The 16,807-nt window shown below is 39.8% G+C and overlaps 1 protein-coding gene across 3 annotated transcripts in view; it reads left to right on the plus strand.

Moving 5' to 3' along the window:
- Positions 1-16,807, plus strand: part of atg7 (ATG7 autophagy related 7 homolog (S. cerevisiae)) — a 66,306-nt gene that overhangs the window by 36,943 nt on the left and 12,556 nt on the right. Inside the window, exons 19-20 of one of the 3 annotated variants that reach the window (XR_003692399.1) lie at positions 2,773-2,930; positions 5,197-5,269. The exons of the other annotated variants lie outside the window; for them this stretch is intronic. The gene's annotated coding sequence lies outside the window, so the exon portion shown is untranslated. Of the gene's footprint in view, positions 1-2,772; positions 2,931-5,196; positions 5,270-16,807 lie in introns of those variants that run through there. 3 annotated transcript variants of the gene reach the window in all.

Here is a 16,807-nt window from a genome sequence, read left to right on the forward strand (position 1 = left end):
CCTTTAGACTGCCACACGTCTTGGCTCATCCACGGTTTCTCCAGACATGACTTTTCTTCACTTTACATTTGACAAGTCATGTGGTTGGTTAAATGTAGTTAAACATAATTAACATTTAACAGATTGACTAACCATAATAGAAATGCCTCTTTACCAAAGGTAAGTAGTCGAGTTGGATCTGCGTTTAGCTAGCCCAGTTTGGGAGGAAGGGAACCAGATTAGATGACACTCATTGGCCTATTCAGATCAACACCCAACGCATGTTCAACCCTAAAAGGTGTATACAAGGGGGTTAGCTGAACTAAACTCAGCCCATTTTGCTAAGCATTTAAACAAACAAATGTTAAACCAGGCATCTTTGTCGTAGTGCAGATACGTGTTAGCATGACAGAACAGGGTGTTGTGTTGGCTGATTAGCCTTCTGGAGTGTAACCTTGCTGTAGAGTGCTTGGTCGGACAAATCAACACACATGCAACTCTCAAAGAGCCGGAGAGGATATGAGTGTCAGTACAGGATGTTGTACCTCTCCTCTGACGCACCCACCCGCTGTTTTTGGCTTGGCAGATTCAGTTATTAAAATACTGTATATATTCATCCATACATGCACATAAAAGGGGGGTCAGGCTAATCTCTAATAAGTAAGTGGACAAAGGAGATGAATTTTCTCCATACAAAATCAAAGTATTATTAGCTTATTAGCACAATATAAAAGTGCTATACACAGCATGAAAACTTACACATAATCACGTGGTGCATTTGCTTCAATACAAATTTGATGCTGTAGTGGAGGAGTCTAGTTAGGTGGTATATAGTAATTGTAGTGAGGGGAATGTTACATTATAATCTTTTATGTATATACAGTACAGGCCAAAAGTTTGGACACACCTTCTCATTCAATGTGTTTCCTTTATTTTCATGACATTGTAGATTCTCACTGAAGGCATCAAAACTATGAATGAACACGTGGAATTATGTACTTAACAAAAAAGTGTGAAATAACTGAAAACATGTCTTATATTCTAGTTTCTTCAAAGTAGCCACCCCTTGCTCTGATTACTGCTTTGCACACTCTTGGCATTCTGTTGATGAGCTTCAAGAGGTAGTCACCTGAAATGGTTTTCCAACAGTCTTGAAGGAGTTCCCGGAGATGCTTAGCACTTGTTGGCCCTTTTGCCTTCACTCTGCGGTCTAGCTCACCCCAAACCATCTCGATTGGGTTCAGGTCCGGTGACTGTGGAGGCCAAGTCATCTGGCGCAGCACTCCATCACTCTCCTTCTTGGTCAAATAGCCCTTACACAGCCTGGAGGTGTGTTTGGGGTCATTGTCCTGTTTAAAAATAAATGATGGTCCAACTAAACGCAAACTGGATGGGATGGCATGTCGCTGCAGGATGCTGTGGTAGCCATGCTGGTTCAGTATGCCTTCAATTTTTAATAAATCCACAACAGTGTCACCAGCAAAGCACCCCCACACCATCACACCTCCTTCTCCATGCTTCACGGTGGGAACCAGGCATGTAGAATCCATCCGTTCACCTTTTCTGCGTCGCACAAAGACACGCCGGTTGGAACCAAAGATCTCAAATTTGGACTCATCAGACCAAAGCACAGATTTCCACTGGTCTAATGTCCATTCCTTGTGTTTCTTGGCCCAAACAAATCTCTTCTGCTTGTTGCCTCTGCTTAGCAGTGGTTTCCTAGCAGCTATTTGACCATGAAGGCCTGATTCGCAGTCTCCTCTTAACAGTTGTTCTAGAGATGTGTCTGCTGCTAGAACTCTGTGTGGCATTCATCTGGTCTCTAATCTGAGCTGCTGTTAACTTGCGATTTCTGAGGCTGGTGACTCGGATGAACTTATCCTCAGCAGCAGCGCTGACTCTTGTCTTCCTTTCCTGGGGTGGTCCTCATGTGAGCCAGTTTCGTTGTAGCGCTTGATGGTTTTTGCGACTGCACTTGGTGACACATTCAGTGTTTTCGCAATTTTCCGGACTGACTGACCTTCATTTGTTAAAGTAATGATGGCCACTCGTTTCTCTTTACTTAGCTGATTGGTTCTTGCCATAATATGAATTCTAACAGTTGTTCAATAGGGCTGTTGGCTGTGTATCAACCTGACTTCTGCACAACACAACTGATGGTCCCAACCCCATTAATAAGGGAAAGAAATTCCACTAATTAACCCTGACAAGGCACAACTGTGAAGTGAAAACCATTTCAGGTGACTACCTCATGAAGCTCATTGAGAGAACACCAAGGTTTTGCAGCGCCATCAAAAAAGCAAAGGGTGGATTATATAAGACATGTTTTCAGTTATTCCACACTTTTTTCTTAAATACATAATTCCATATGTGTTCATTCTTAGTTTTGATGCCTTCAGTGAGAATCTACAATGTAAATAGTCATGAAAATAAAGAAAATGCATTGAATGAGAAGGTGCGTCCAAACTTTTGGCCTGTACTGTATTTATTTTGTATTTAATGTAAAATACTATTTAGTGGCTCTGCAGTTTCCTGAAAGGTGCTATACAAATAAGATGTAGTATTATTATTATTATTATTATTATTATTATTATTATTATTATTATTATAACATGCCATGCTATTAAGTAACTCAGATTAAACCATACATTGGACATTGGATTAGTAAAATTGAAAAAAATGTGTGTGGTTACTGTATCTTCTCAGTGCCACCATACTTGTATACTCATGTGATATCAGAGGAAGCCCACGATCATTGGTCATTCTTCATATTATATATATCCTCATTTTCAGTAATGGATGCCATTTGCTAGCGTGTATGTGTTCCCGCACACAGTAATTGGACTAAATGTGAACGCCCCATACAGAGGATGCGTGACCCTCTCAGCACAAAGGGTCTTTCTGCAGAGATCATGTTCCACTCCCTTCCACCTACTCCAACTGTGCTGCCAGTAAGTCACAAGATAAAAACGTTTGCATTGAACTTTGAGAATAATGTGTCACTTGTCACACTACTTTCCTTATTTGGTTTGATCTTGTGACATTTTATTTAAATAAAGTGACAAGTTATTAACATGAAATTGTAAAATTGCTGTCAAACTCAGCATTTTATTATTTAGTATAATGTTTTCCTAACCGTTTTATGACCAAAGCCCCTTATGTAGTTGACACAAATGGAGGTCCCGTAGGATTCAGTACAGAACTGGGTACCACAGAGGAGGTTTATATTGTGTTTTAATATAGTTTTATTTATGCAATAACACTGTTGAGGGTGTAACCTGTGTTTTTACAACATGATCATCTCACTGTCGTATTTTGAAATGAAATCATTGTAAAATTACTTCAATCCCTACTTAATAATAAGAGACCTTCCTGGAAGTTTCCAGGTCCAGGACTCCTTGGAGTCTGTGGCCCCCAATTAGTTTTTTAGCTGATACTCCACACCAGGGCTTCACATTAGATCTGTGTCTTGCTCAAGAACAGTTCAACAAGACACATTTACAGTTCGGAGAATCTTATACATGGTGATGTAGTTTCAGGACAATTTCTCCGCCAATTACTAGCTAAGTCTTTTGGTTTTACAAGATGATGCCCAAAGTTTGAACCATACTGGACTTCCAAGTAACATTTTTAAGATAACCTCTTGGTAAAAATCCTTGGTCTTTACACGGTCCTCTTTTGGGCCTGATTCCAGTACACAGAGGCAGCGTTTAGTAACATATATACACCTCTGTTACTCCAGATCTGTGTGTTTGTCTGTTCGATAGCAATCTGTGCGTCATCAGATGGCACTAATCATCATCACCTTGAGTCATGCTAATGCGTTACCCAACCACCCACGCTTGACCCCGTTCTGGTCTGTGCTTCTCTACGTAAAAGAGTGTGCTGATGATAAAGTTGATTTAGTTATGTTGGCTCATCACCCAGCAGCTTGGAAAACACACTACACACAAGCATGTATACACACACACACACACACACACACACACACACACACACACACACACACACACAGTCATACTGTATGCTCTTTTCCTCCTTTTTCCCTCTCTTTCTTTCTCAACCCCACACACACACACACACACATACACACTTGAGCGTCAGAGGGCCCCATGTATGTCAGAGCTTTATCCAAACACAGCTACGGTTGCTACATGCTACAATTATTACCAGATGGACTCGGGGAAAGTCTGCTTTTTCATTAGCACACTGCACCCTCCTGTGAGACCGAGAGAAAGAGAAAATGGGGAAGGAGAGACATTTACAAAAATGTTATTCATTCCAAATCATGTGCAATTAACATTTGTCAACCATTGTCCTTGAATTGTTGTATGTTATAATTTACCTTTTTTCTCCATGTATTTCAAGCTCTGATTAAATCACATTTCTTTGTTATATTTCCAAAACATCCAGTTTTATGTCAGTTTATATCAAAGTCCCACCCTTTTCTTCTTTGCAATCTTACACTCGAGAGAGTATAAAGAGATTCTATTACACAAAATGTGATGACAAATTGTGATCCAGCCACCCCACCCCAAACTACAACTTTGTCCTTTGTCCCTAAAACTAACAGCAGTCACATGAATTGGAAAAACTGCACGCAAAAGTTAATTAATCAGTTAGTTGAACAAAAATGTTGATAATTGTTTAGGTCATTTATCAAGGCAAAATGCCTAATGTTCACTCACAAATTCTCCATGTTATAATTCAATTAATGAATACCATACCAATACCATATTGTTTGAATAAAACAAGAAATATAATGTCACATTAGCTGCTTTATTCACTATTTTATGACGTTTTATAGATGATTAAACAATGAAGCCAGAATTTAAATCATCTTTAGCTGCTGCCCAAATCTGAAGTATCATTTTTGCAACATTGCCACCATCATTATTGATTCAACCTTTATTTAAACTTGAAAGATCATTGAGGGGCGACCCTCATTTACAATGACATTAGTAATTACAAAGACAACAACAAAACAACAACACAAAAGAATACACCTTCATAAGAAAGATAAAAAGACAATAAAACTTTTTAAATTGAAAAATTGATAAATATAATTTGAAAAATAAATTAGGATAATACGGATATAAAAAGTACACTTGTGTAAAGCAAGTACAAGTAGAAGTTTGCAAGTTTAAAACCTGATTTTTAAATTGTCCAAATGGCACAAGTGAGTTTATTTTAAGAAAGTGCTGTAATTTGTTCCAGGAGTCAGGGGCACTAAAGTTAAAAGCAGTTTTTCCAAGTTCGGACCGAGCTCGTGGAACATGAAGCAAAAGCCAGTCAGCAGAGCGAGTCTGATAATGTCCCTCTGAGTAACAGAGAAGTTCTGTAAGGTAAGATGACAGTTTTCCAACAAGAGCCTTTTAGATAAAGGGATACCAATGAGTATCACGTCTCTCTTGGAGAGAAGACCACCCAACACTTTCATATAAAATACAATGATGTGTACCATAAACATGACCGGTTATGAATCTCAAGGCGAAGTGATAGACTGTGTCCAGAGATTTAAGTGTCGAAGAGGATGTGCATCTATAAATCACATTACCACAGTCCAGGACTGACATGAAAACTGCTTCAACAACCCTTTTTCTACAAAACATGGGGAAGATGCTTTTATTTCTATTTCTTTAGCCTGTCGTTCCACTGCTACAGTGTAAAACATTCAGTTTTTGCATTACACATGCGTGCGATATAGACATACCTCCTTTGCGTCTGGCTCCCTTGCTCTATAAATGGGGTTGATGGCAAAGTGAAGGCCAATGTCACTCTGAAGTCTTTGTGCTTTTCAATTCTTAAATGAATTCCCTCTCAGTAACATCTCCTTTCAAGCAGAAAGATGTCAAGAAGGAGTCATAATCTCTGCACCATTTCTTGGGATCAATGTGTTAAAGTAAAACATTCACACATTCAATTTAGTGCACAAAAATGGGCAGTTTTTTACATGTCTATTTTTCTGTGAAGAACTATAATATTGTACTAATTATTATAAATGAAATGGAGATAACGATCTAAGAAAGTTAGTTGTGTTGAGTTTGTAAGCAGTCGTTGATTTTCAGAGAAATTCATTATTTCTTTCACTTACAGAAATGTGAAGTATGTATACAGATAAGCTTACAGTCCTTCCAGGAAACCTACAAGGGAATTATTAGGAAAATATGTTGACATTCCGTACCGATATGTAAAAATACTAATAATTAATTATATTTATATAGTACTACTGTATAATTTGCCTGTTTCTTCTCACATTCATCCTGCATGTTTTATTTATTTATATATATTAATGACAAACATAAAGTGCACACAGACACACATATGTCACCATGTATGACTGGTACTAAGCACGTCTGTATTTATGTCCGGTATGTATCCCAGCTATGTCTGTTTGACATCTATTGCACTGCTAATTATAAATGTGTGCTCTACTTGCAGGGATGCATGTCAGCTATGTACAGACACCTCCTATGCTTCATTTCTGTACATAGTTCCTCTCTCCCTCTTGATTGCTGTCTCTCTCACACACGCATGCACATACATGTTGAGTACTATATATATATATATATATATATATATATATATATATATATATATATATATATATATAGTTGGTCTAAATCTTCCTAGTTCTTTACAGGCTAAATTCAGCAGTCAGCAAGTCCGTGGCTTGGCGTATAACCTTTCTTGCTGACCTCCCTAACCCTCTCCTGAGTGTTTGAAGGTTTTTCTCCCTTATACAGTAGATGTGAGTATATTTTGGTAGTAAATTCCTGGGTAGCTATATTTGTGAATAATTATTTACCTGACAACTGTCCCAACTTCAGATTTCAACTGACTTTGCATTGTGTCCTCCTAGGTTACAAATTATTCTGCATATCTCTTGTTGTAGAGAAATATTCTGTGAAATGTTTGGGACTCCCAAGGTTGACATGTATGTTATTCTGTATTTACTATATAGTGCATAATAGCAGCCATAGTAGATAATAATATATATTTTTTTATTTCTCAACTTTGTCTACATCTTTTCAACCCTCTTAGAGCACATTTCTTCATGAGCTATCAGTGCAGTGCAGCGTCTGGCCAAAAACTACATGTACACAAAGGCTGCCCTGGTGGACTGATGCCAGAGTGAGACAAACCCATACAAACAGAATTGAAAACATTTTAAATAGGAGTTAGTATAAATATGGCAATCAAGATGAAAACACAGAAAAACCTGTTACAGAAGTGATTTTATCCTATATAACATATCCAAATTATTTTTGCTGAAAGTATAATTTTATTACAGTCCAAGCAGTCCTAATATTACTTACTTGCATAATTTATTCTTTTTAATTAGATCTTGAAATCATAAAACAAACACTGGATCTTTTATACCAAGCTGTTTTTCAATTAAGGTTTACAATAGGCCTATTTAACTCCATTCGTTCACTATAAGAATCATAAAAAGTCTAAATTGCTCATGAACATCCGAGAGGACAAATCATCTGTTAAATAACACACATTCTGTGTTAGGGCTGATACTCATCCAGAACTTTGGTTAGGTGGGCCAGCTATGTCATCACTATGTCGACCCTTTTCCGTTTCTGGAGCTGAGGTAATCTGAGTCTAGCAGTGTTAATAGCAAAATACCAGTCACATATAAATAACCAGGGGCCTCATGTATAAACATTGCATACGCACGAAAAGCTTGCCTACGCTGGTTTTCCCGCACACGGTGTGATTTATAAAAAAATAACGACGCAAACTTTTGAGCAGACGTGAGAATGTGCGGGCCGTCCGCAATGTCTTTTCTGGCTCTGTAACGTGGCGAATTCTAATCTAAGGAGGCGGGACGCTTGGATCCATCTCCCCAGGAAGGGTGGGCTAAACTCATGTGATGCCTAATTGATCCCGTGGATGATTTGTAGGCTATTAAGTGAACAAGGTGTAGGAAATGACCCCGACTCGGTCCACCAAACACTGGGCCGTCTTGACTATCTTGATTCTGCACATACAGTATTTCTGTTACTGTAGTCCTATTTACTATTTCATTATTTCATCCATGCGTGGCGCAGCGGATACATGGGTGGGGTCACCCTCGCGCTGGACTCTGTTTCACTGAGCCTACTAACACTTAGAAATTTGAGTTTAGTGAGTTCAGTGAGTTCAAACTGCTTATTGTGTGTAGTTTGGACTGATAGTCTGGCAGCCCAGAGCCTTTTGATCAAATGAAAAGAGTACCAACATTTGACCACAGGGGCATCCAGGGGATGACCTCTCATATGCAGATATGGATGTCTGCCGGAGCCCCACTGCTCACATGAGTCTGTAATTGCATCGATCAAGCAGAAAATGTGTCTGGCATGCTGATGGTTGTACTTTGTGGATGTGCACACTTGTTTCAGAAACAGTTTGAAGTGGTACTCTCAACATTTAATCTAGGTCAATTGTATGATATTGTATATTGGGGTGTCTGGCAGGCCCTTTGCAGCAAGTAATTTGTCTGGCATGGTGATTTTCGGGTTCGGTGGGATGTGCTTTTTCATTTCAAGGTGGTTTCATGTGGTACCTCCTTCGTTTGATCTAGGCTACACGTGTCAAACTCAAGGCCCGAATATGGCAGATTTGCTGACTCTGAGACTCAGAAATTCCCCCCAGAAGAAGAGTTTAATATTCAGACTGTGAAACAGGTTGTTGTTGTTAAAAAAAAAAAAAAAAATCATTGTTTTTGATTGATTTGCTAAATTCTATGAGGGCTAAGGAACTCTTTTGATGATTTTTGTAGGGCTTCATGTCAACAAAAAGCATACAAAAATGTCGGAAAATCAACACATTTACAAAAAGGTGACCAATGTCTGAGAAAGCCACAAAAAAGTTCGAACAAAAACAACAAAAATGAGGAACAAAGCTACCAAAATAAAAAAATAAATAAAAAAAAGTGGCATGCAGTAACAAAAGCCCCCCAGGGGCCAAACGCAGAAGTGGGGCTCCGGCAAACATCCATATCTGCATATGAGAGGTCATCCCCTGGATGCCCCTGTTCTCAAATGTTGTTACTTTTTGCGTTTGATCAAAAGGCTCTGGGCTGCCGGACTATAACACTTAGATGCATTGTTCGGTAACTGGTGTGGCGTTGCCACTATTCTCTTATTTCCACTTTGACAATAGACCTTTTTATTTTTTTATTTTTTTTTATTTCTGCCATGGTTCGGTGCATTCACCACCCGGTCACCATTTGCCACTCTGGGCATTTTCTTTTATTGCTTATCCGAGATGACATACCTCCAAACAGAAAAAAACATTCTTGCCTCACCTCCACGATCAGCACCTCAACCTCACAAAGTGACATCGGGGGTGGATTTATAGTCATTTCCATATTCATGTATGGGAGGAGGCAAGGCAGGGTTGGTGGCTCGTTCACATGCACTCAATGTCACGTTGATTGTCATGTATAAAGGAAAGGTGCACAGGACCTGGCGTACGCCTGGTTTTATACATGTGAATATTTCTGTGCGTAGGTACTTTTCAAGTTTGGGCCGTACACCATCTTCTGGTATGAAAGCTGCGCAGTCTTTTATACATGAGGCCCCTGTATAGATACAGAACGTACTAAAAAAAAGAACTAAATATTTAGATATACAGTCAGTGATGTATCCTGTTCTTTTGTCTCATTTTGTATATTTAAGTCTTTTCAAAGGGGTATGGAGATGACCGAGATTAAATTGATATAGAGTGTGAAAATAGCAGGTGATATGATTTGGCCAGCACATTACTCTACTACAGAGGGATACTTCTTTGGTGGGCTGTATATTATTAATACACTTGTATACAGGGCTGGAGCCGGTGAAGAGGTGTACTGTAGGTGGTAATCTTGAGTACAAAGGGGCCCATTCCAAATTACCAATTATTAATCATAGGGGACTTATTTTCATAAGTCATAAGTAGGACCCATAAAGCCAACTTTTTCTTCACTACGTGGGAAAACTTACAGTGACCCTGCTCCTATACATGGCCTCTCCTCCCCGGCGCCAGTGAGTCCAGAGTGATGCCTTCTTCTGGCCTGGTAGCTGGCTGTATGCTTGGATAGACAGACAGATGACTGCGTTGCAACGGACTGTGCAGTAGTCTCGTCCCTGTTTAGCTCCTACTCTTCTTCCTCATCGGTAGCTTTTAACGACTATTTCTGTATCTGTGTTGGCTTTGCACTTTTAGAGTGAACTTTCACTCCCACCCCTTCACTCACTCACTTACTCACACACAATGGGGATTGTTTTGCTACAGAGCTACTGAGGCTTATCATCTAAAGTATGCAGCTCAATATGGAAAAGCAGTCTTTAATTGACATTATGATATAAAAGATCAACATTTTTTATATGATCAACATTTTATGTACTGTACCTGTATGTCTCCACCTTTTATTTTAAGGCTTTCTAAAACTGCATTTTTGCCAGTGTTTTTTTTTCCCATTTTGTTGATGTCTTCAAATGTTTACCTTGTTTACAAAAAAGCCCTTTTGAACGACTCGACCCATGTCAGAGCCCATGTACAATTTTTTAATTTACTTCAAATTCCTTCCGCCAAGGAGGTTATGTTTTCATTTTAGTTCGTTCATTTGTTTTGTTTATCTTTAGTTTTTGTCAGCAGGATTACAGAAAAACTACTGGCCCAATTTTCATGAAACGTAATGGGTGGGTGTAGCATGCACCAAAGAAGAAGCCATAACATTTTGGAGCAGATCTGAATTACGGGGCAGATACACTTTCGTTAACTTGCGAGATAGGGCATGATCTTGGTGAAAGTCTGCGTGCCCTTCTAGTTAGGTTTGTTGTCTACCATTTATTTGTTGTTGGCATGACATTGAAATTCTGAAAAAAAAGCATCATTCATTATTTTTGTTAATTGCCTAGAAACTTATTTCTCACAACATAGATTACAACATTGTGTTAAAACAAAATGCAAGGACTCATTGATGAGAGCATGTTGTTTCAGGTACAGGTTTCAAATGTGATCCAGGGAGCCCAGATTGAGAAATAGTTTTACAACTCTGGAAAGTTATCATGCTGACAATCTTTTTCTTTTCCATCCCCAGGTAAATGAAGAAAGGTAGAATGTACACTTGCAAAGATAGAGAGCATTTAAAGGATGTTTACCTGACTGACTTTATCGTGGAGCTCAAGTGTGGCACCTGTATCCCTCTGTATACTGCTGGGGTAGTTGATAAATCATTTCATTGAAATCTCAGGAAGTCAACGTTATCAGCATGTGAAACACACAATGTGTCCTGTTAATGTGCTATTGTGGCATGCACTTTGCAAGGTAACGTTCACTTGATGTACTTTATTTAACACATATAATAAGTGAAGGCCCACTCAGCAGCCTAAATATGAAGTCTAAATATAAAGTAACATAATGGCATCCCACTCTTAACTAGTTTTGGCTGCCTAAGACAAACTATTACAGCTATTTCATCTTAAAATTACTTTTTTTAAATAATGGTTAAATAAGCACAAGCATGTATGTGCATACACATTTAAAGTTGGTCAAAGTATTTTTAGTTTATCAGTGTTTTTTGCCCCCAACGGTGCCTTCCAGGCAGCGCTGCCTGGAAGGCACCGTTGGGAGGCACTGGTTATGGTTATGGTTAGGGTTAAGGTTAAGGTTAGGGTTAGGTGCCTTGAAGGCAGCGGTCGCAGCGCTGCCTGGAAGGAGCAGTTGGGGGCAAAAAACACCATTGAGCGTATTTTTATGAGTCCTAGAATGAGAGCAGGACTGTTTATTCCTGATTCTCGTCTGCCTGGCTGGTCACAGGTAATCTGACCTAGAGCTCTGGCCTGAAAAAGAAATACACACACACACTCATGCACACATCTATGTACATCTGGCCACAATGCCAGTTCTTATCTTTTCCCCCTGATGCTGTTCCGTCCAGCACATAGAAGACGGTGATAGCATCAAGCTTCTGGTTCAGATAATTACACACACACACACACACACACACACACACACACACACACACACACACACAGAAATGGCACGGGTACATGTGTGTGTTTGTGGCCTCATTTTCACTTTTTCTAATGAACACACGTCTGTGACTGGCATCATTCCCTCTGACCTAATTTTCACGTGAAAACAAAATTGCTGTAATGACGCACTTCAGTTAAGCTAAAAATTAAATAAAAACAACTCTATTATTATTGACTATTCAGGAACATCTGTGTGTAGCCTATTGAGCCTCATGGTTCCCAGTATTGCCAGTGTGAAGTCCAAGAGCTGATGGCTGAATGCTTTTTGTGTTGTGTTGAAAATAGTTTTGGTTTGTTCAATCAACTACTGAACAGGGATTTCATTTTCTAAAATGAGCTCTCACAGTTACCATTTCTGAAGTGTTAAATGTGTGTTTCAGGGCTGTTGCTTTGTAAAGATTGATTCATTTGAATGTTATTTGCTCTCAGTCCCTTTTGAGAAATGAGATTTTTGAAACAACCGAGAAACAAAGCGAAAAACGCTGTTTTGATTTCATCATTTTTATTCTCTTGAAGGTTGTTTGTTACATGTGTGTGTGTGTGTGTGTGTGTGTGTGTGTGTGTGTGTGTGTGTGTGTGTGTGTGTGTGTGTGTGTGTGTGTGTGTGTGTGTGTGTGTGTGTGTGTGTGTGTTTGTGCGTGTGCCCTTGGGGCCCTACTAGTGTTTGATAGCTCCTCTGACCACACGTGAGTTGGCTTTGACTCACAGTTCTAATTAAACTCAGGGCAGGTCTGAACTGGCAACACACACACACACACACACACACACAGCCTCTGAAGTTGATCTGTTATTGCCATTTGGTTACTTGCACGTTCAAAACGGTTCATTAGGTAGAGTTTATACTGGTTGCAAACACACACTAATGCCTCACCAGACAACTGAGCTCAATGAAGACTTCAAGCTGTTAAAGGAACACGCCAACTTATTGGGAATTTAGCTTATTCACCGTAACCCCCAGAGTTAGACAAGTCCATACATATCCTTCTCATCTCAGTGCGTGCTGTAACGCTGTCTGACGGCTCCAGCGGCATCAGGCCAGCACAGAACATGCAGGTGACTGGTTCCAGTAATCCTACTGCTCCGAATAAGTGACAAAATAACGCCAACGTGTTCCTATTTACATGTTGTGATTTATAGAGTCACAGCGTGTACAAAAATCAACGTAACATGAGACACAGCCGTCTTCTAACTGTAAACAAACCAGGAACTACATTCTCAGGCGGAAGAATATAGTACTTGGGCGGAGTGATATACTCGCAGCAAGCCTGTCTGAGAATATAGTTCCCGGTTTGTTTACTGTTAGAAGATGGCTGTGTCTCATGTTAAGTTGTTTTTTGTACACGCTGTGACTATACAAATCTCAACATGTAAATAGGAACATGTTGGCGTTATTTTGTCACTTTTGTCACAATTGGGAGCAGTAGGCTAGTTGGAACCAGTTACCTGCAGGATTTCTGCTGGGCTAAGCTAATGCTGGAACCGTCAGGCAGCGTTACAGCACGCACGGAAATGAGAAGGGTATGTATCAACTTGTCTTACTCTGGGGGTTACGGTGAATAAGCTAAAGTCCCAATAAGTCGGTGTGTTCCTTTAAGGACTTATTTTATATTTTACAGCAATTGTGATAAATAATTATAAATGATAAAATTGTTTTATAGTGTCATACTACGTGTAATTTGGAAAATGAATCCAAGCTAAATGTGTGTGTGTGTTGTTAATGTTTTAGTTGTTTAATAAGTATGAGAAACTTTGTATTGTGTTATGAAGCACTTGTATGACTCAGAAAATGTGTTGATAACCTCCCCTAGTACACAGGAAATGTGTCAGAGGGAAATGGGGCCCAGGAGGAGATACAGTGGGAGAAAGGAAGAGGGAGATGGGGACAGACGGATTAACTGAGAGAAAGAACAGAGAAGTAGAACAAGAGAAAATCCAAGAGAGAAGAGGAGCTAGGAGTGAGGGTCAGTTGTTTGGCAAAGACCGTTTAAAAGCAGTACCTGAAAAGTGAGGGATATATTCTGAGAAAATCAGTGAACAGTTAAGAGAAAGGCAGATAAGAGTTGTGCCTAGAAAGGACAACAATCCTAAGAGAGCAAAAAAAATATTTTATTCAAAAATGAAGTACCCCAAGGGACCCCAGGAGTCCTGTCCTGAAAAAGAGTGCGAGCAGTCAGTCTGTGTCCCACGAGAAACAACAGGATCCAGCTGTTGCTCTGCAGGCCACCACACCCAGCCGAGAGAGACTCCATTTGTTGTTGTAGCTGGCCTTGTGACTCGACTGAAAGGGGAGGTGGTGGTGGTGGTGGTAGCCGAGTCTGAGTAAAGTTCCCTAAAAGTGGGGAAGAGGAGTGAGCGTCCGCCCTTTATTAGGAAATGGGAAGAGCGAGGAAAAGAGAAAAGGATGCTTCATCACTTCCTGGTTTGGTGTTTCAGTGTAATGAGGTTTGGTTCCAAGGTTTGCTATCTGGGTCGAGTGTTACGAGTGCCGGTGCTTTGTTTGATTATCCTGAGACTCAGGAGTTTATGAAAACACAGCCGGGGGATGTGACCTCAGCTGGGACCTACAAACTAACTCTGTTCCCACCAGAGCGCCTCTAAACCATCTCTTTTGTCAAACCACTTTCACTCCCAGCCATGCTATCCTTTACTTTCCCTCTGTTGTCCCTGTTCGCTACGCCTACCTTCAACCTTTTGCCCGTCTCAGGCTTTATCGCCCCACTCTTTTGTGATTCACCCTCTCTCTTATCTCACTCTCTTACCTGCCCGCTGCCACCTAATTTTAAATAGTTGGACTTAAATTAAAGAACTAACTTTTTTAATGCACTATTTAGTGTCAGGTCAGCACGATACAGTATGTGGCTGTATCATACCATGAAGCACATTGCTGTCACATCACAAAATAAAAATCTGTGGTCGTACCCTTATAGCTGATGATGAGTCACATTTAATGAAAATTTGGCCCACAGGTGAACCACAGTGGTAGTACTTCATTTTACAGCACAAAATAAATATCTAGTATGTGGTAGGTAATTAGGTTTCAAAAATAATGAATTGCTGGCTAATTATTCCGAATTAAACCAAACCAAACCAAACCAACAATAATAATAGCTGTTTAAGGACATTACTGAGCCTTTTTTGAGACGTATGTTTGCAACATGTTCTTAAAGATGTACATCTTCAGTAGGAACCAATGGGCTTGAGGCTGAGAGCCAGAGACAGGTTAGGGATGTTGGAATGTATTGAGGGGCTAATTAATGAATTGTTGATTTTGCTAGCCTTATCCTTTAAAGTTTAAATGGCCTTTTCAGTCCTGATTTTTTTCTGTAGTTATATACCACCTTAAGGGTCCAGTAAACCCCATCAGAACTGCTTGTCAGATTGTCCAATAGTTTTTGAAATCTGCCCTGACACCTGTCCGACGTCAGATTAAAGGAAATTTGTTATCATTCATAGGAAGTCATGGTACATTTAGTGTTAAATGTGAGTGTATGGGTCAGTTTTGTATCAAACCAAGTGGACCGGACATGTGGTGCTGAGAAGGGAGGTTAGGTTAGGTTAGTAGGTGACCATCCTCTTCCTGTTTCCACCCATCTCCTCTTGCTCTTCCTTTCGCAAGTCTCAGGGGAATACAACATGTACACACTCAGATACGCACGCACACACACATGGACGTATCCAGCCTGTGGCCTGTTCACAGTGTTTCCCCCTGAGAGCTGTAGGCCTGGAACAAAAGGGACACACAAGCGGACACAACATGAAGAGCACAACATGATAATTTAAAACACAGGACAGGAAAAAAGCTACCTAAATCTGTGTGATCTCAGTCCAGACATATTGTAGTACGAGGGAGACATTCAATGTGGAAAAAGTTTGGATTTGGCTCGCTTAGTTTTCCTCAACCCAAGGAATGGCTTGTGTGGTGCGACAGCTTGCTGTGTTATGTAGAGGGTTGAGTTATTGAGGCCATGAGTTGTTGAACTCAGATTACAATGTTTTTTTTGGCATGAAAAGGAACATCGTATAGTAGTTTGACTACAGAGAAAATGAGACACTGCCCTTCAGGCGAGGCCACACATTACACTTGTTAAACCAATAATATTGTAGTTATGTTTTGGCCGTCATAACTAATTGGACCAAGATGGACGGAGTCTATTTCCTAAGAGTATTTCCCAAAATTTCAAACTGTTGCTTAAACGTACATGTGCCCCTTTCTGATTGTCAATACTTATATTATTATATAATAGTTGTCGTGTGTGGGATGTCTAGACTTAAACACTTTTAAGGTCTGTTCCCAGTTTTTAGATAAATTACCTCCAAATCAGACACACCTACAGCTTCAAATCTGGATCACACAGTCCCAACATGTTGTATCCACTGAGGCATCTGGAACTACTTTAAACAGTAGGCATTAGGAGCTTTAGAGTGCTTCAGTAGTATGTTTTTACTGTTGGGTGGCTTTGGATAGCCTGAAGTGGTAATGAGCAGAAAATTAAGGACTGAAAAAGCAGCATACAAAGAACATGACGGCCCTCCTCACATGGGCTCTGACATGTGTGACTTTTGTATATTTATATTTTACAGATTAGTCATATTAAAGATGAGAAAATGAAATGAAATAAACCACGTGTTTGTTTTAATAGCAGTTGTTTCGGTAGTCATCACAAACACTAGGTGAAAAGTTATATTGGTGTCTTGGTTGGGATTTTCTTTAAAAACAAACAAAGGAAAAACGTGCTTGTCATTTGTGCCAGACGATCACCTCTGGGTGTTTGATACAATCTGCTTCTGTGAGAAAATGCATTGAAATTGGCACA

This window comes from Perca flavescens, chromosome 4, assembly GCF_004354835.1.
Source record: "Perca flavescens isolate YP-PL-M2 chromosome 4, PFLA_1.0, whole genome shotgun sequence".
In the NCBI taxonomy this organism is placed as follows: domain Eukaryota; kingdom Metazoa; phylum Chordata; class Actinopteri; order Perciformes; family Percidae; genus Perca; species Perca flavescens.